The following is a 21,377-nucleotide window of genomic DNA, read 5'->3' as shown; positions in this document are numbered from 1 at the left end:
CTTGGCATTCATATTCTTCTACAAAGGATTAAGTCCCCTTTCTGGAGGCAGGATAGGGTGATATCCCCACTAGACTATAAACTCTGTTATGGTAAGGATCGTGTCTGTCTTGTTCATTGTTGATTCCCCTCTGCCTAGCACAATACCTGGAATACATTGAATTCTAAGAAAATGAGTTCAATATGAATTCTGAATGCCCTAAATTGTTCTTGGAAATTATCATCTGAATGTGTCTGAAGGATAGGAAGGGGTGAAACTGGTATGGGGAGACCTAGTGGGAGATTATAACAAGGAAATGTAACTGTGTAAGCATGGTTTTCCAGGTGCATGTTTATATCTGCTTCGGCAGTAGGGCTGTGAATGATTCAAATTTGAACCATACGTATCCATGCCTTGAGAGATGGGTTTTGGAGACTAAGAGATAAAAATATTGATGTATAAATATTCATGCAGTAATTATTTATCGTACACACTCTGTGTTAGGTACTGTTCTAGGTATCGGTGATATAGCAAGAAACAAAACAAACAAAAATCCCTGCTCTCATGGAGCTTATTTTTTAGTTGGAGGTAAAGTGGCAATAAATAAATATGTAAAATATATAGTATATTAGATGGTGATAGATGCCAAGAAGAAAACTAAATCAGAGAAGTAGACTAAGAAGTTCAGGGAATCAGAAGATTATCATTTAAATAGGATGAACAGGGAAGGTATCACAGAGGTGGCATATGAGCAAAGACCTGAAGGAAATGAAAGAACTATGCAATATCTGGGGGTGGGGTGTGAGGTGAAGGGGTGGGGACAGGGGAAGCATTCCAGACAGATGGCATAGCAAGTATAAAGTCCCTCGAGATGGGAGCCTGCTACACATCTTCTGGATCAGCAAGGAAGGGAGTGGGTAATGTGGCAGGAGATAAGGTCAAAGAGGTACATTCCCCTATACCATAGAGTTAATCAAATAACCCATGGCATATTAAATTGGTCATTATGGAGCTCTATGAATCATAATTTGTAATTAAAATGCATGAATGTCAGGCACCATAAACCATGCATGACCAGCTCAAAACATCACTTGTAATGCCCCAATAGCAAAGCGTCCTTCCTGAAAATTGTGAGAATGCCAACTGGCTGCATGTATGCATGTACAGGAGGAGCTTTGCAGCATTGCCAAACATTGCCTGGCAGCCAAACTTCTTAGTAGAAAACCAAATTAGAATCTTCTGTGAACTCCAGTTAAAAGCTAATTTTAGTTTATGACTAACAAATTTTAGTACCCCTTTATAACTCAGTTGGTTACCATAAAAAAAAAAATCAAAGTCTGGAATTTTACATCATTCTCCTGTAAAAGCCAAAGAAAATACTTTTATTTTGGATCATTTTGTGGTCTCTCAAGAAGCTCCTATGGTGCAATACTTTTAGAAATATTGATATAGATTAGGGGTGACCAGGGTAGGAGTGAGTGGGCAGAATTGGGCATGAGGCCAAAAGAGAGTCTTGGATGATTCAGAGATTTTGAGCCTGGTGATGGGGCCTGGTATCTGTAGATGAAAAGACAGGAGGTGAACAGAATCTAGGGGAAGTTGATGTGCTTCTGTATGTCCAAAGTAAGATAGCTTCACTCCTGTGACCTCAGTGTCATTCTTACACATATATTCCTCAAGCCCTAGATATGATCTTTTACTCCCTTACCTCTTAAATATGTCTCAAGTTAAACTACTTTTTTCATATACACTGCCACCTCCCTAGCCCAGCCTACAATCATCTCTTACCAAAGAGTGCTATAAAAGCCATGTAACTAGTCTTCCCTCATTCACTTGTGCCCTTTCCAATCCATTCTCTACACTGCATCAAAAGTGATCTTTTCAAACTGTCAATCTGATTATGCCATCCCCCACCCAGAACACTTCAGTGACTTCCCATTGCTCTCAGGATAGGGACCAGAATTTTAGATAATCCCTCCAGAGGCCTGAATGGGCCTGAGACCTACTTGGGTCTCTATACCTTAATTTGTACCACTCTTCTCCCATTATCGCTGTACCTTAGTTCTATGTGCTGCCCCCTCTTTCTGGAATGCTCTTCATACCCTCCCTCACACATATACTCACTCCTAAGATTTCAACCCCCAAATCAATCCCCACAACCTGCCCCAATTCCCCCTGCCCTGTTGTGGAAGATAGAGTAAGTTTCCTCTGTTATATAGTCTCATTGCTCTGTGTTCCTTTCTTCCATAGCATGCATCACGGTTTGTAATTATTCACTTATTTGTGTAATTATTTGATTATTGTATATCTCTCCCATTAGATTGTGAGCTCCTTGAGAGCAGGGCCTGTGGATGTTTTTGCTTATATCTGTATTCTCAGCTCCTAAAACATCTCCGTGATGACCTCAGAAGCTCTTGATGAATGTTGAATGAATGATCAACTGTGGTTGGGGAAGTAGCACAGTGTTCTATGGAAGCATGTGGTAGGCGGTCTTCGTTCTGATTCTGGGGAAATTAGGGAAGACTTCTGGGGGGACCACCAGTATTTTAAGGTTTGGATAGAAGAAGAAGAGTTCAAAATGGAGAATAAGAAGGCATAATCAGAGAAGTAAGAAGACAACAAGGAAAACTAATATCCCAGAAGTCAAAGGAAGAATGTGTTTCAGTGAAACTGTATGGTCAGCCAAGTTGCATGTTGCTAAAGTGTCAATGAAGATAAACACTAAGATATAACTATTAGATTTAATAACTTGGAAGTTATTGGGGACCTTGGAAAGGACAATTTCAGAGGGAAAAGCTAAACTGAATTGAGCTAAGAAGGCAGTAAGGAGTATGTAGGCAGATTGTTTTTTAAGATGAAAGACTTGAATATATTAAATGCTGAGGGGAAGGATCCTAAACGGAGAGAGAAGTTGAAGATAAAGAAGGAAGATAAATAATGACTAGAGCCAAGTCTCGGAGGAGATGATGTTGTGGACAGGAGGAGGCACACTTTGTAACAGGACAGGAGAAGGGATGGATGCAGTTGATGATAATTTTGAGGTTTAGCAGCAGAAAACTGAGAGAGTTTTTTCTTCTTTTCCCCTACTAGTGTTATGGAATTCCTTCTGGAAGTGATAACTAGAAAACAATTTTTGCCAATGGCAGTTCCATTTTGTTATGATTATAGTCATGCTATTTTCAGAGTTAGAGTCTGAGGTTTGTCATGCACAATTATCAGATTACAAAACAGCTGTGAGCATTTGAGGCCAGAACTTGTTTTCCTCCCCTGTGTACTAGGGGGCCTAGCACATTGTTAGCACTCGATACATGCCAGGTACTCAAATAATAATGGCAGAGGGCTCTTGTGCTTGTTGCTGGGCTTTGCAGACTCCAAGTGGATGCTAAGGAGTAGTGTTGACTCTCTGACTCCAGCTGTGAGCAAGCCACATGAAATTGTTTTCTGCCAGTTAGGAATTTGTATCAAGTGTTCAATCTTTGCAGTCACTGAGCACTGACAGAGTTGTATGCAAGAAGCAAGCAAAGGACAAAGCTGTTGTAACTTTAGTTTCACTGGTTTGAGTCTTGCAACACTTTGTTCTACTCATAGAGTCACTGGATTCTGGTTTGCATGGTGGATTTATGTCCTCCATTTGTCTCACCTCCTAGATTGAGAACCCTGGGTGTGAGAACCAGCTCAATCTTGGTTCCTCTTTAGCTGTCATCCAAGGACCTGGCACATAGTAGATGCTTAATAAATGCTGGATGAATGAATAATGACTGAATGAGTTAGTTGATGAGTGAATAAATGAGTGATGGGAAGGTCTGTACTATGCTACCCTGAACACTAACTTTTCTTTCTTGGCCTGCAGAAGAAGCAATTCATGCCTCTTTCATCCTAGTCAAAGTAGCCTAATCCTATTAATTATGTAGGGACCCTACCCCTAATGTTAAGCTTATTTTTCTACTTTTATTCTTACATCACATCCATTTGCTCATTTACTTATTTTCTCAATGTGTCATGTATTCAGCCTCAAATCTTATTTGGGAACAAACTGGAGTGTATATGGACAAAATAATCTGCTGCTCCTTGGAGAGGCATCTGCTTCTGTGCCTCTGTGTCTTTGTTAATTATTTTGTTCCTTCTGCATGGAATGCCCAAGTCTTCTCTACTCTTCCTACCCTTTACAGACCTGGCAAACCCTAACGCACATTACTTGAGTTAAGCTCTTTAGCTTACAAAGAACAGAGGCTCACTCAAGTTACCTCAGATAAAACAGGATGAGAGAAGGGGGAAGGTATATATGTGGGGAGTTACAGATGGTTATTATAAATACGTAGATAACCTAGAATTGAAATTTGAAAACAATTGATTCTGAAACAGGTATAGGAACCAACTGCTTTCTCCATGTCTCTCACGGCCTGTCTATTTCTCTTAACAATTATGTTTCATTCTTATTCTTATTTCCCAACTGACCAGATTTCCATGGTCTCTGCTCCCTCATAATTTTAGTCTGTTTCCAGCTTATCATGGCTGTTCTGACCTCTCTACCTCACAAACATTTCCATCAATATCTCCATCCAACTACTGGTTCACCCGGTAGTCCTAGTTCAAATTCTTAAGGAGGGAATCTGATTGACCCTAGCTCATCTGTTCATGCTAGGCAATGTCAGCAAGGGACAAGATCCTATGGCTCTTTAAGCAACCAAAGCTAGAAGGAGATATTCTCTTTGCTCAGCTCCTCCAGTGGAAGATATAACTTGCTTTACTCTAAAGTAACTTCTGTGTTGTTTCTGGTAAATCTCTTTCTCATGAATTGTGCAGGAAGGGGCCTCAGATTTCTTCTAGTCCAATGCTTTCATTCAGGGCTGATATTTACATTACAAAAGGTCCTGTCCTTTACAAAATGCTTTACTGTAGGGTTTTAAAAATAGCACATTTCTGCAATGAATTTTAAAATACAGCACACAGGCCGGGCATGATGGCTCATGGCTGTAATCCTAGCACTTTGGGAGGCTGAGGCAGGAGGATCACTTGAGCCTAGGAGTTTGAGACCAGCCTGGACAACATAGCAAGACCCCATCTCTATACACACATACAAAAATTAGCCAGGTGGCATGCACCTGTAGTTCCAGCTACTCAGAAGGCTGAGGCAGGAGGATCCCTTGAGCCCAGGAGTTCAAGACTCCAGTGAGCTATGATTGTTACCACTGCACTCCAGCCTGGGCAACAGAGTGAGAACCTGTTTCTAAAATAAATAAATAAAATGCAGTATACTTTATATATAACCTTAAAGACCTTGATTTAGGGGATTTGTATTCTGGCCATGGTGCAGAAATCTACACTGGACTTTCCCTCCCACTGTAAACAGCTGTAAGCCTGTACACAATATATGACACTAATATTTTTAGGTATTGGACAATAAATAACATAGGACAGTGACTCCTGAGGGGAGGAAAACACTCAACGTGAGTCACACATTTACCCTTGCTCTCTGCCTAAGGACAATTTCTTGATCATGGCTCAGAGAGGTAGATCCAAAGGAGAGCATGATTGTACCAGGGAGTAACCCAGATGTTGGAATTAGCAAGCAATGTCTTTAAGGCAGCTGTTATAAATGTATTTATGGACATAAAGGAAATACTGTTTTAATGGATGCACAGATGGAGAATCTAAGCAGAAAAATGGAAACAGTAGAAAAATACAGTATCAGAAATAAAAAATTATTTAGATAGGCCTAACAGCTGAATGTGAAGATGGATCTATGGAAATTATTCAATCTGAAGAAGAGAGAGAAAGAAGGTTTTGTTTGGTTTGGTTTGGTTTTTCTTGTAAAAAAGAGAGCCTGGCTGGGTGTGGTACCTCATGCCTATAATCCCAGCACTTTGGGAGGCCGAGACGGAAGGATCACTTGAGCCCAGAAGTTTGACACCAACCTGGGCAACATAAAAAAAAACCTCATCTCTACAAAAAAATTAAAAATTAGCCAGGCGTGGTGGTATGCCCCTGTGGTCCCACTACACAGGAGGCTGAAGTGGAAGGATAGCTTGAACCCAGGAGATCAAAGCTGCAGTGAGCTGTGACTGCGCCACTGCACTGCAGTCTGGGTGACAGAGTGAGACCCTGTCTCAAAAAAAAGAGAAAAGAAAAAGACAAGACAGGCCCACTGTTACTGAGGCTCCATTAAAAAAATAATAATAATAAAAGAGAGGGCCTTAGTGAGCTATGAAATATATTATATATGTATTTGGAACATGTGTATAGTTGGAATACCAGAGGGAAAAAGAGGAGGAAAAAATATATGAAGAAATAATGGTCAAAAGTTTTCTAAACTTGGTGGAAAACATACAGGACTATCAGAAACTCAGTGAGCCCCAAGCAGAATAAATACAAATAAAACTACATCTAGGTCTTTCATAGTCAAACTACGGAAAACCAAAGATAAAACTAAAACCTTGGAAGTAGCCAAAGAAAAATGACACATTGCATACAGGGGAACAATTATATGAATTGTGGTTGACTTCTCATCATAAACAATGTAGGCCAAAAGACAATGGAATGGCTTTTTTTTTTTTTTTTGAGACAGGATCCCACTCTGTCACCCAGGCTGGAGTGCAATGGCGTACTCACAGCTCACTGGAGCCTTGACCTCCTAAGCTCAAGTGATCCTCCTGCCTCAGCCTCCAAAGTAGCTGGGACCACAGGCATGCACCACCAAGCCCAGCTAATTTTTTTTAAATATATATAGAGACAGGGTCTCACTAAGGCTGGTCTTAAATTCTTAGAATCAACTGATCATCCTACCTCAGCCTCCAAAAGTGCTGGGACTACAGGTGTAAGCCACTGTGCCTGACCTGGAAAGACATATTTAAGGCACTGAAAGAAAATTACCGTCAATTCAGAATTCTATATCCAGAAAAAATACCCCTCAAAAAGGAGGGTGAAATAAATACATTTTCAGATATACTAAAGCTGAGAGTACCATTAATGGTAAATATGTGGGTAAAGGTAAAAGACTAGCTTTTTTTCTTTCTATTAATTTTATTTTTGTTGTTGTTTTTGGTTGTCTGAGATAGAGTCTTACTCTGTCGACCAGGCTGGAGTGCAATGATGTGATCTCAGCTCACTGCAACCTGTGTCTCCCTGGTTCAAGCAATTCTCCTGTCTCAGCCTCCTGAATAGCTGGGATTACAGATGCTCACCACTATAGTGGCTAATTTTTTTTGTATTTTCAGTAGAGACAGTGTTTCACCATGTTGGCCAGGTTTATCTCAAACTCCTGGCCTCGAGTGATCCTACTGTCTCGGCCTCCCAAAGTGCTGAGACTACAGGCGTGAGCCACTGCACCCAGCCCTTCTATTAATTTTCTTAAAAGACAGATGACTGTTTAAAGCAAAAAACAAAACAAAACCATATCGTCAAGTGGGGCTTATACTGTATACAGAAATAAAATATGTGACAACAATAGGGCAAATGATGAAGTAGTGGTAGTAAATAGAATTAGCATGTTATGAGATTATTACATTGTGAAGTGTGAAGTGTGAATATTTATGTTTAATAGAATATGATAAGTTCAGGATGCATATTGTAATCCTTAGAGCAACCACACATGCACAAAATACAAAAAGGCACATATGAAAAGCCAATAGAGAAAGCAAAATGGAGAACTAAAAAATTTCAGTTAACACAAAAGAAGGCAGAAGATGAACAGAGAAACAAAAGAAGATGAGAAAAAGTAGAAAACAAAGAGCAACATGGTAAAGACCTCCAATTAAGAGGCAGAGTTGATCAGGCTAGGAAAAAGAAGAAAACAACTATATGTTGCCTGTTACAAGAAATATATTTTAAATGTAAAAACATAGAATGTTTGAAAATAAAAGAATGGAAAAATAAACTATGCAAATGGAAAGCATACGAAATCTGTATGAGTGTCATTATCAGACAAAGTAGTCTTCAAGACAAGAAGTATTCCCAGAGATAAATGGGGCCATTTTAAAATGACAAAGGGTCAATTCAAGAGGGATACATAAAATCACAAAGTATATGCCTCAAGATATAAGAATCAAAAGAACTTCAAGATGTAAGCACCAAAAAAATGACAGAACTAAAGGGAGAAGTAGAAATATTCATAATGATAATTCGATATTTTAACATTATTCTCTTGGTAGATCTGAACAGTGCTGTTAACCAACTTGACCTAATTAACATTTATAGAACACTACACTCAAGAACAGTAGAATGAAAACTACGCCCAAGAACTGCAGAATTTTCACAAGGATGAGCCATATACTGGGACATAAAATAAATTCAAATGCATTTTTTTTTTTTTTTTTTTTTTTTTTTGAGACGGAGTCTCGCGCTGTGTCACCCAGGCTGGAGTGCAGTGGCGCGATCTCGGCTCACTGCAAGCTCCGCCTCCCAGGTTCAGGCCATTCTCCTGCCTCAGCCTCCGAGTAGCTGGGACTACAGGCGCCCGCCACCACGCCCGGCTAGTTTTTTGTATTTTTAGTAGAGACGGGGTTTCACCATGTTAGCCAGGATGGTCTCGATCTCCTGACCTCGTGATCCGCCCGCCTCGGCCTCCCAAAGTGCTGGGATTACAGGCTTGAGCCACCGCGCCCGGCCTCAAATGCATTTTAAAAGATTAAAATCTTACAGTTTAACTTAATTCAAATTCAACATTCATCCTTGCCAAAAAAGAATCTCAGCATATTAAGAGTAGTTTGAACAAAATAGAAGTAAATAATATCTTTAAAATCTCTGGGTATTTAGAAATTAAAGAATACTTCTAAATAACCTATAGGTCAAGAAAATCATAAAGGAAATTAGAAAATATTTTTAATTGTAATGAAAATAAAACATATAAAAATTGTGAGGTGTTGCTAGAATTGTGCTTGATAGAAAGGTATAGTTTTAAATGCTGTATTAGAAAAAAAAAAGGCTAAGTGTGGTGGCTCATGCCTGTAATCCCAGCACTTTGGAAGGCTAAGGTGGGTGGATCACTTGAGCCCAAGCGTGTGAGACCAGACTAGGCAACATAGTGAGACCCCTTCTCTACAAAAAAAAAAAAAAAAAAAAAAAGAAAAAGAAAAAATTAGCTGGGTGTAGTGGCATTTACCTGTACTCCCAGCTACTTGGGAGGCTGAGGTGGGAAGATCGCTTAAGCCCATGAAGTAAACGCTGCAGTGAGCTATGATTGTGTCACTGCACTCCAGCCTCAGCAACAGAGTGAGACCCTGTCTCTCCTGGTCTCCAACCACCACACACACACACACACACACACATATATACACACACACACAAGAAAGAAAGAGAAAGAAAAGAAAAAAAGTTTAAGATCGGCTGGGCGCAGTGGCTCACGCCTGTAATCCCAGCACTTTGGGAGGCCGAGGCCGGCAAATCACGAGGTCAAGAGATCGAGACCATCCGGGCCAACAAGGTGAAATCCTGTCTCTACTAAAAATACAAAAATTAGCTGGGCGTAGTGGCGCGCGCCTGTATTCTCAGCTACTCGGAAGGCTGAGGCAGGAGAATTGCTTGAACACAGGAGGCGGAGGTTGCAGTGAGCCGAGATTGCGCCACTGCACTCCAGCCTGGCGACAGAGCGAGACTCCGTCATAAATAAATAAATAAATAATAACATTTTAAAAAGTTTAAGATCAGTGTTTTGTTTGGTTTTGTTTTTTTGAGACAGGGTCTTGCTCTGTCACCCAGGCTGGAGTGTAGTGCCCTGATCTCAGCTTACTGAAACCTTCCACCCCTGGGCTCAGGTGATCCTTCTGCCTCAGCCTCCTTAGTAGATGGGACTACAGGTGCATGCCACCACACCTGGCTAATTCTAGTATTTTTTAGTAGAGGCGAGGTTTCACCATGTTGGCCAGGCTGGTCTCAAACTCCTAAAATCAAGCGATCCGCCTGCCTCAACCTCCCAAAGTGCTGGGATTACAGGCATAAGCCACAGTGCCCAGCCTGCGATCAGTGTTCTAAGTTTCTATCTTAAGAATATAGAAAAAAATGAGCAAATTAAATCCAAAGAAGTAGAAACAAGATTTGTTTCATCAATTCCACTTACTTTATAGTTTCAGAGAAAAATAAGAAAAATAATAGCAAAGCCAGAAGTTGATTATTTGAAAAGATTAATAATAAAGTTGATAAAATCTAGGAAGCCTTATCAAGATACAAAGAAAGCACAATATCCAGTATCAGGAATGAAAAATGAGATTTCAGGACAGACCTTACAGATGTTAAAAAGAATGAAAGGGGAATAGTAGGGAGAACCTTATGCCAATAAATTCATCAACTTAAATGGAATGGATGAAATTTTTGAAAAATGCAGTTTACCTTAACTGACACAAGAAGAAATGGAATATACTCCATACCTATTAAGAGACTGAATTCATAATTAAGAACCATCCCCCAAAGAAACTCCAGATGCAAATCATTTCACTGATGAATGGTATCAAGTATGTAAGGAATGAATAACACCAATCTTATACAAAGTCTTTCAGAAAATGAAGGATAAGGGAATAAGTCCCAGTTCATTTTATGAATAACCCTGTTATAACCCTGATATCAAAATCAAAGCATTGCACAAGTAGAAAATTATAGGCTGATATTCCTCATGAACATAAATGCAAAGAAAAAGCCTTAACAAGATAATATCAAATCTGTTCCAGCAATATATAAAAAGAATAATAGATCAAACCAAGTGGGGTTTATCCCAAGAATACAAAGTTAGCTCATTAAAAAATCAAAGTATTGGCCAGGCCTGGTGGCTCACGCCTGTAATCCCAGCACTTTGGGAGGCTGAGGCGGGCAGATCATGAGGTCAGGAGTTCGAGACCAGCCTGGCCAACATAGTGAAACCCTGTCTCTACTAAAAAATACAAAAAGTTAGCTGGGCGTGGTGGTGGGCACCTGTAACCCCAGCTAGTCAGGAGGTTGAGGAATGAGAATTGCTTGAATCCAGGAGGAGGAGATTGCAGTAAGCTGAGATCATGCCATTGCACTCCAGCCTGGGCGACAGTGTGAGACTCTGTTAAAAAAAAAAAAAATCAGAATATTTCTTCATATTAACAAGATAAAGAAGAAAAATGCTATGATGATGACATCTCAATAGATTCAGAAACAAAAGCATTGACAAGATTAAACATCCATCCACAAAAGATTGTTATAATGATCAAGTAAGATCATATACTCCAAAATATTTAGTAAACTGAAAGATGCTATAAAAATGGAAAGTATTTTTATTGTCATCCTTCTGCTGTGACACCCTGAGATGCACAGGCTCCTTTCTAATAAGATTTCTTGGGACCTGGAAAACATAGTATTCAATTATTCATTCTAAGCCCTCAGAATGGAACTCAATCACCTTGCATGGCAGACTACACAAAATAATAAAAATAATGACAACCAAAATGTCTACATTGCCACTGGTACTTAAGGGCTTACTTTATGCTGGGCTCTGTGTTAGTGCTCTTCATACATTATTTTATTTTATCCTCACAGCAATTCTATAAGGAGGACACTAATATTTTTCTCCCCCTTACAGATGAGGAAATGAAGTTTAGGGATTAAACGCCTTGCTCAACGTCTTACATATAATTCGTAGCAGAGCCAGGTATCCGCAAAGGCTTATTTGAGAGCTCCAGGTTTTAAATCCTATACTTTCTGGCCTTCTACAGCCCTATCTGGGAAGGGTCCTGTAGAATTGGCTTCTGCCCTCCTGTGTTTCCAGGGAGGAATGGGGCTGGTGTTGTATTCTCTTTTCCAGCATTCTGAGCACTGTGCTAACACTGCATTCATAGGAAAGGAAAATTTATGTCACTGTACCTTGTTGATTTTTACATTCTTAATTAGCATTTGAAATTATAAAAGTAATGCATATTCACATTTAATATATTAGGGTGGGTACAGTGGTTCATGCCTCTAATCCCGGCATTTTGGGAGGCTGAGGCAGGAGGGTCACTTGAGGCCAGAAGTTTGAGACCAGCCTGGGCAACATAGCGAGACACTGCCACTACAAAAGATTTAAAAATTAACCAGGCCTGTTGGTACATGCCTGTATTCCTAGCTACTTGGGAGGGTGAAGCAGGAGGATCCCTTGAGCCCAGGAGGTAACAGCTGCAGTGAGCTGTGATTGTGTTGCTGCACTCTAGCCTGGCGATGGAGTAAGACCCTGACTCAAAAAAAAAAAATTAAAATTAGGACAATGAATATATAACAGTATTAGTCCCCTTCCGCACAATTCTGTAGTCACACTACCTGGACAGAAACCACTGTCAACAGATTCTATATATTCTTCCAGAAATTTTGTATGTATATGCAAATACACATATACACATATTCTTAAAGTAAACAGATGGGGCATCTATTCCTGTAACTTGCTTTTTTATTTGACAATATGCCTTGGAGAGCTTTCCATAGCAATACATAAACGTTTACTTCATTCTTTCCACTTTATTTTTTCAACAATATACTATTTTTTAATTGACAAATAAAATTGTATATCATGTAAAACATATTTTGAAATATTTATACATTGTGGAATGGCTAAATAAAGCTAATTATTATTATTATTATTATTATTATTTTGAGACAGAGTCTCACCCTGTCACCCAGGCTGGAGTGCAGTGGCATGATGTCAGCTCACTGCACCCTCCGCCTCCCAGGTTCAAGCAATTCTCCTGCCTCAGCCTCCCAAGTGACTGTGATTACAGGTACCTACCACCAGCCTAGCTAATTTTTGTATTTTTAGTAGCGATGGAGTTTCGCCCTGTTGGCCAGGCTGATTTCAAACTCCTGACCTCAGGTGATCCGCCTGCCTCGGCCTCCCAAAATACTGGGATTACAGGTGTGAGCCACCATACCCAGCCCATCAAGCTAATTAACATAGCATTACCTAGCATATTTATAAGTTTTTGGGGTGAGAACACTTAAAACCTATTCTCTTAGCAATTTTCAAGAATACAATACATTGGTTGGTTGGTTGGTGGGTAGGTTTGTTGGTTGGTTTGAGACAGGATTTAGCTCTGGTGCCCAGGCTGGAGTGCAGTGCATGATCACAACTCACTGCAGCCTTGACCTTCTGGGCTCAAGTGATCCTCCTACCTCAGCCTCCCAAGTAGCTGAGACTATTGGTACACCCCACTACACCTGGCTAATTTTTTAAAAATTTTGTGGGGTCAGGATATCTTGCTATGTAACCCAGGTTGGTCTCGAACTCCTGGACTCAAGCATTCCTCCTGCCTAGGTCTCCCAAAGTACTGGGACTACAGGCATAAACCACCACACCCGGTCCAATACATTGTTATTTACTATAGTCACTATGTTGTATGATAGTTATTCTTTTAAAAATATGCATAACATCCCATTGAATTGCTGTAATTATTTTACATTATTTATTTACCTAGACTCCTATTGGCAAATATTTGTGTTTTTCCATTTTAAAAAATTACAAATAAAGCTGAAGCAAGCAATTTTGTACATACATCTTATGCAGGTGTGACTATTTCTTTTCTTTTTTTTTCTTTTTTTGAGACAGGGACTTGCTCTGTCGCCCAGGCTGGATTGCAGTGGCACAGTCTCAACTCACTGCAGCCTCTACCTCTCGGGTTCAAGCGATCCTCCCACCTCACCCTTCTGAGTAGCTGGGACTACAGGCATGCACCACCACGCCTGGCTAATTTTGTTTATTTTTTTGTAGAGATGAAGTCTCACTATGTTGCCCAGGCTGGTCTTGAACCCCTGGACTCAAGTGCTCCTCCTGCCTTGGCCTCCCAAAATGCTGGGAGTGCAGGCGTGAGCCACTGCACTCAGCCTGAGATGTGAATATTTCTTTTTTCTTTCTTTCTTTCTTTTTTTTTCTTTTTTTTGAGACGGAGTCTCCCTCTGTCACCCAGGCTGGAGTGAAGTGGCACAATCTCGGTTCACTGCAACCTCCACCTCCTGGGTTCAAGTGATTCTCCTGCCTCAGCCTCCTGAGTAGCTGGGATTATGAGCATGTGCCATCATGTCCGGCTAATTTTTGTATTTTTAGTAGAGACAGGGTTTCACCATGTTGGTCAGACTGGTCTCGAACTTCTGACCTCGTGATCCACCCGCTTCGGCCTCCCAAAGTGCTGGGATTACAGGCGTGAGCCACTGTGCCCAGCGAGGTGTGAATATTTCTATAAGAAAACTCAAGAAAGTGGAGCCATTGAGTTGAGGGGTATATGCATTTTAAACTTTGGTACACATTGCAAACTTTGGTACAAAAAGTTCACATCAATTGGCACTACCACAACAATGTGTGTGTGCCTGTTACCCTGCATAGACCACTATTCAAAGTTTTAATACTTTTTTCAGCTACAAACACTTATTGTGTGCCTTCTGTGTGTTTTAGACACTGCACTAGGCTCAGAGATTTCAAATGTATTCAGTGTAGCTGGAGGAAGATTTGTTGGTGAATTGCTGCTGTTCCTTTGGGACTAAGAGCTTTTACCCTTTTAGAAAGGGAAACTGCAAGCTGGTGAGGTATTTAGTTTCAATTTAGCTTAATGGAAACCTGTTAGTGAGTCTTAAAATAAGGACCAAGACAACTGAGATGGTAAACGAAGTCTCTTGGGCCCCAGGAAGGAGGATGCAGCATCTGTGAGTTTGCATGCCTCGAAGAGCCCCTCTTTCCAGGAACAATCATGTTTCAGCATTGAACTCTTGAGTGGAGATGTGAGCTGCTGAAATCTAGTCACCCCTAAGGCAGGTGCTTCCTAGTAGGCAAAGGGCCATAAGATCCCATGTGGCTGAGAGCAGAGCAGTGTCTATAAGTGGGAATGTAATGCTGTCAGCCATCACTTATTGGGCACACGCTCAGGCCAGTTGCACATAAAGTGCACCACACTATGCACCTTATGTGTGTTGACTCAATTAATCCTCATAACAAGCCAATGATTGTCTGAGGGTGTCATTATAATGCCCATTTTAAAAATGAGGATACTGAGGTTCAAAGAAGACAATTAGGCCGGGCGCAGTGGCTCACGCCTGTAATCCCAGCACTTTGGGAGGCCGAGGCGGGTGGATCACGAGGTTAGGAGATCGAAACCACCCTGGCTAACATGGTGAAACCCCGTCTCTACTAAAAATACAAAAAGTTAGCCAGGCGTGGTGGCGGGCGCCTGTAGTCCCAGCTACTCGGGAGGCTGAGGCAGGAGAATGGCGTGAACCCAGGAGGCGGAGCTTGCAGTGAGCCGAGATTGCGCCACTGCACTCCAGTCTGGGTGACAGAGCGAGGCTCTGTCCCCAACCCCCCCCCAAAAAAACCAAAGAAGACAATTAACTTGCCTGGGGTCATAAAACTGTTAGCAGGTAGCAGAGTGGGGACTCAAACCCAGCTATGGTTGACTTTAAAGCCAACACTTGGGTTCCATGGCTCCATCTGATCACATACTCATTTTTAAGATATTATATATGTATGATAGAGAACAACTTAAGAATTTTTTATCTCCTTATTTATTCCTAAAATATGCTCAGGGACAAATAGATCGCTTACATTGTTCAGTGGGTCATGAACCAAAACAGGTCTAAATGCAGGTAAATGACCAGTAGGTGGTAATAATAATTATCTCTTACATTGACAGAATTTTTGTTTTCAGTGTATCCTTCCATTGACCATGTCATTTGATCTGAACAATTCCCAGTGCCCTTGTCTTTAAAAGGGTAACAGTTTTACCTACTTTGCAGATTGGGAATAATGACCGTACAATGCCCAGCAAGCTGCCTAGCTATTAGTGAATGCTCATTAGATTGCAGTTAGAGATGGTGACGGTAATCAACTGGTCTCTGCCTCTCCCCTCCCCTAACCCCGCTGCAGATAGTACTAGGTTGATAGACTTCAAACATCTGCCCTTGGTGTGTCACTGCTGTACATGAGAATGTCTCTTTCCAACCACCTCATTCTCTCTCAGCTCCTCTCCACAGCTTTCCAGACTTCTCTGGGACTTCCTGTCTCCCCTTTGGCTTCCTCAAGTGTCCCAGGACTGGCTGAGTGGGGCTGCACTGGAAGCTGCTTATGGAAAAAGACAGTCCTTAGGGCTGGACCAAGTTAGGAGAGGTGTTAACTTAAAGATCATCCAAAAGTGTGCTGAGCCAAGGACGTCATCCAGAGCTGTGCTAGAAGAACAAGGGGGTTAGAGGCCCAGAGAGGTGGCATCTTGAATGAGGTAAGGGGACCCATGCAGAGGCTGGCCTGACAGAAGGGTGGCCAGACATCATGGTTGATAGTATTGAGGGAAGGGAGAAGGACGCTCAGCTTAGAGCAGTGAAGTCAGGTGGTCCATGGAAGAAACCCTGTGAACCTAAAGAAAGAGAGGAGGTATTTTATTTGGGCAGCTCTCTTCTGAATCAGCCACTATCACCTGTGTGAGGCTTGGGGCATATCTAACCACTGGGCACACAGGCTCAGTCCCTCTGCTTACATGGCTGTTTCCTCCATAAGCTTAGGGAGAATTGTACGTGACCGAGTATGGCTATAGAAGGGGAAAAGTAGGAGATGAGGTCGATACCATGTTCAGGGGCTTGGGCTTCATCTCATGGCAGAGGGTGGGCTCTTGGTGGCTTTTATTTTATTTTATTTTATTTTATTATTTTATTTTATTTTATTTTGAGACAGGGTCTTGCTATGTTGCCCAGATTGGAGTGTAGTGGCACAATCATAGCTCACTGCAGCTTTGACTCCTGAGCTCAAGCAGTCCTCTTACCTCAGCCTCCCAAGTAGCTGGGACTACAGGCACACATCACCACACCCAACTAATTAAAACAATTTTTTTTATGTGGAGACAGGGTGTGGCTTTGTTGCCCAGCCTGGTCTTGAACTCTTGGAGGCTTTAAATCAAGAGAATGACACAATCATATTTTTGTTTTAGGAAGATCATTTGTAGATAGTGATTAAGAGTTCAGGTTCAAATCCTGGTCAACTTTGGGTCAGTTGCGTGATGTCTCTATACCTCAGTTTTCTCATTTGTAAAGTAGCTCATACTCCATAGGGTGGTTGTGAAGATTAAATGAAATAATGTACATAAATAGCTGAGTAAATGACTGGCCCAGAGTAAGTGCTCAGTTGCTGAAAATAATTATAATGATATAATTTTTAGAGTAGAGAGAAACTGGAGTCAGGGAGATCAAATATGGTTAGGCAAAAGATAGTAAGGGCCTGAATTAAGGAGAGGATACTTAAGAAAGGTATTAAAGAAATGGAATTGTTAGGCTTTGAAACATAACGCTAGTGAGAGGGTGAAGAAAGGGCAAATATCTTTAATGGTTTCCAGTTTCCAACCTGGGTGACTAAATGGATGGTGGTGCACTTGAGTGAGGGGGGAATCCTGGAGGAAGTGGCTAAGAACATAATGAAGTCAGTTTTAAAGATATTAAGTTTGAGTACTCTGTCATCAATTTGAATATGAGATTCTGGGAAATCTAAGCTTCAGAAATAGATATGGGGAGACCAAGACCCTGTCTCTCTCTCTCTCTCTCTCTCTCTCTTTTTTTTTTTTTTTTTTTGTCTCAGCTCACTGTGACCTCTGCCTCCCAGGTTCAAGTGATTCTCCTGCCTCAGCCTCCTGAGTAGCTGGCACTACAGGCATGCACCACCATGCCCGGCTAGTTTTTGTATTTTTAGTAGAGATAGGGTTTCACTATGTTGCCCAGGCTGGTCTCAAACTCCTGGCCTCAAGTGAGCCGCCCTTCTCAGCCTCCCCAAGTGCTGGGATTACAGGCGTGAGCCACAGTGCCTGGCCATGAGACCCTGTCTCAGGGAAAAAATAATAATAATAAATAGATTTGAGCTTTATCATAAGATGGAAGATGAAGTTGCAGGTGGGGATAAGAGCACCCAAGGGGAGGGTGTACAATAGGAAGACCAGAGGGTCAAGCATATATCCCTGGAGAGGTCAAGGATATTGAGGAGCCATTGGAGAGATCAGTGACATGGAAAAGAAGGTAGAGAAGTTTCAGGAAGGAGGGAGGGAGCCCTCAGCAATGTCAGGTACTATAAGAGAACCGAGAAGTGACCACTAGGCAGCTGAGTTGTAATTGGTGACTTTTATAAGAGCGATGACCTCCATCCAAGTGCTAGCCTCTGTGCTAGTGATCCAAAAACGAATAAGACTCAGTTCCTAATCTCTCAGTGCTCACACTGAAACCCACAACAAAAAGAATGGAAAAATGCTCTGCTGTGAAAGAGTTCAGGCTGAGACATCTGTTATCCCATTGATCAGCAGGGCTAAATTGTCTGCCGTGGGCTGGGAGGGTTTCCTCTCCCTGCCTCACTCTTTCATAGACATCTTCCCTTGGCCAAATAGAATGACCTATCCAAGAGAAGAGGATCTTCTTTGGTCAATAGCATAAGAACACCAAGGTGCCTCCTATGTGTACTGCAGTGTGATGCATCTTTTCATAATACTATTCCCTTCTGTAGACCAGACCCAGAGACTGTAACAGAGTGTCTATTTACATTTGATCATTCAGTACTTGTGATGGAAGGTAGAGGGTAGCCTTGCTTAAAGTGAGGAAAGGAAGAGTAGAGGGAGGTAAGAGAAAGGTGGAAAAGGAAAAGTTAGATAAAGGACTAGCAGAGGCTAGTTGGATAGGGTTTTGTTAGGCAGAGATAGTGGAAGCAGGGAGAGGGAAGGGGAAGATGGCATTCCTGGCAGAGGAATGGTAACAGCAAAGGTGGAGAGGTGGGAAAACACAGGCCAGGCTCAGAAACTCGCTGGACTGCACCTCGGAGTCCTAGCACATGATTGCTGGGAGAGCAGGCTGGAATGGAGGCTTGGGGCCAGATAATAGAGTTTTGAGGGCTAGGGAGGAGTTTGAGCTTACTTCTGTAGCCTGATAGCTTCTGGGAGCAACTATCAAAAGCCTTTCAGGAATTCAGGCTTGTCTGTCTCAGGCTTCTCATTCTGCAAGACCAAGGGCCCAAAGTGGCAGCCTGACATTCTATCTCCTTTGCCTTGGTTGGGAAGTTAGGGCTGTAGCTGATTTCATTGGCCTGTTTTGCATTTATTATAGTGTGGCTTTTATAGTGTGTTAATTGAAATATTTCCAACTGCCAAAAACAATTACACTCAAACTGCCTTGTCAGTTCTTTTATTGCCAGATAAATGTTTTACAGACATATTTACAGGGGGCAGCGGTAACTAGATCTCGTTTTCTATTTAAGGCTTGTGGTTTGGGTTGGGATTGGCCCTCCTGTGCTCTATTGTGAGCCTGAAAGTTGTTACACGTTGTGACGCTTCCATCCCATTACCTTATGGAACAGAGGTTCTTCAAAGGAAAGTAGCTCTCTGGCTCGTGTGACTTAGCCTCAGAGAAGTGTTCCTATAGTTGGAAACCTTGGCAACCTTACAGAAATTTGAATCCTACTGCCTGCTCTACCAGCAGCAATCCCAGCCCAAGATGAGACATGCTTTTCTCTTTCCCTGAAATTCCTTTCTTCCTTTCCACCCTCCAACCCTCTCCCAAAGACCCTATCATGCAAGAGCTGTAAGAGGCCATCTAGTCTAACTCCCTCCCTTTGCATTTGGGAAACGGAGGCTCCCCCAAGATCACACAGGTGGTGAGCCTGACACCTGTGAGGCTGACAGAGCTGGAAGCAGTGGTTTCTTTCCAATGTGCCCTTCGGCTCCTCTGCTGCATTGAACCCTCCTGCAGTGCACTAGGCCTGCTCCTTCCAAGAGCCCCTCCCTCACATCTCCAGTCCCCTCATGCTTGATCATCTGAAACACCTATTTGTTCTGTATATATACTGTAGGATTTTTGTTGGTTTGTTTGGTGGAACATTCTTTGTTTTTGTTTTTGTTTTTTGAGATGGAGTCTTACTCTGTCGCCCAGGCTGGAGTCCAGTGGTGTGATCTTGGCTCACTGCAACCTCTGCCTCCTGGGTTCAAGCGATTCTCCTGCCTCAGCCTCCTGAATAGCTGAGATTACAGGCATGTGCCACCATATCTGGCTAATTTTTTTGTATTTTTAGTAGAGACAGGGTTTCGCTATGTTGGCCAGGCTGGTCTTGAACTCCGGACCTCAGGTGAGCTGCCCACCTCAGCCTCCCAAAGTGCTGGGATTATAGGCATGAGTCACCGCGCCTGGCCAACTTTGTACATGATGTTTTCTCCTATTGAAAAACATTTTCTCCACCTGGACAATGTATACTTGTCCTTTGACACCAGCTAAGAAATCGTCACCTCTGGCCAGGTACGGTGGCTCATGTCTGTAATCCCAGCACATTGGGAGGCTGAGGCGGGTGGATCACCTGAGGTTAGGAGTTTGAGACCAGCCTGGCCGACATGGTGAAACCCTGTCTCTACTAAAAAAAAATACAAAAAATAGGCCGGGCGCAGTGGCTCACGCCTGTAATCCCAGCTTCTTGGGAGGCTGACGCAGGAGAATTGCTTGAACCTGGGAGGTGGAGGTTGCAGTGAGCTGAAATGGTGTCACTGCACTCCAGCCTCAGCAACAGAGTAAGACTATCTCAAAAATAAATAAATTGACTGGGCGTGGTGGTTCACGCCTGTAATCCCAGCACTTTGGGAGTCCGAGGCAGGTGGATCAACTGAGGTCAGGAGTTCAAGACCAGCCTGGCCAACCTAGTGAAACCCCCGTCTCTGCTAAAAATTCAAAAATTAGCCGGGTGTGGTGGCGGACGCCTGTAATCCCAGCTACTCGGGAGGCTGAGGCAGGAGAATCGCTTGAAACCAGAAGGCAGAGGTTGCAGTGACCCGAGATCGCGCCACTGCACTCCAGCCTAGGCGAAAGAGTGAAACTCTGTCTCAAAATTAGAATAATAATAATAATAATAACAACAAATTTTAAAAAATTAAAAAAATACAAAAAACTAGCTTGGCGTGGTGGCAGGCACCTGTAATCCTAGCTACTTGGGAGGCTGAGGCAGCAGAATCCTTGGACCTGGGAGGCAGAGGTTGCAGTGAGTTGAGATTACACCATTGACTCCAGCCTGGCCAACAAGAGCAAAACTCCATCTGGTCACCTCTGGAAGCCTTTCCTGTGTATCCCAGACTGGGTAGGTGCCCCACGCACTTCCACCATGCCCTGTGCACACATAGCTCTGTTGTTGGCACAGAGCTGACTTTCAAAGGAACGTGTGCTGAATAAGAGGGTGAGTGAGTGGGTGAGTGGGTGAGTGGGTGAGTGAGTGAGTGGGTGAGTGGGTGAGTGAGTGAGTGGGTGAGTGAGTGGGTTAGTGGGTGAGTGGGTGGGTGCGTGAGTGATTGAGTGGGTGAGTGAGTGGGTGGGTGAGTGAGTGGGTGAGTGGGCGAGTGGGTGAGTAGGTGAGTGAGTGGGTGAGTGAGTGAGTGGGTGGGTGAGTGGGTAAGTGAGTGGGTGGGTGCGTGAGTGAGTGGGTGAGTGAGTGGGTGAGTGAGTGGGTGGGT

The 21,377-nt window shown here is 42.5% G+C and overlaps 1 protein-coding gene across 3 annotated transcripts in view; it reads left to right on the top strand.

Annotated features, from left to right (window-relative positions):
- Window positions 1-21,377, top strand: part of DNAI1 (dynein axonemal intermediate chain 1) — a 64,884-nt gene that overhangs the window by 4,578 nt on the left and 38,929 nt on the right. The window lies entirely within an intron of this gene.

Source organism: Theropithecus gelada, chromosome 15, assembly GCF_003255815.1.
Source record: "Theropithecus gelada isolate Dixy chromosome 15, Tgel_1.0, whole genome shotgun sequence".
Classification (NCBI taxonomy): Eukaryota; Metazoa; Chordata; class Mammalia; order Primates; family Cercopithecidae; genus Theropithecus; species Theropithecus gelada.
This window is presented reverse-complemented; position numbering and strand designations above follow the sequence as displayed.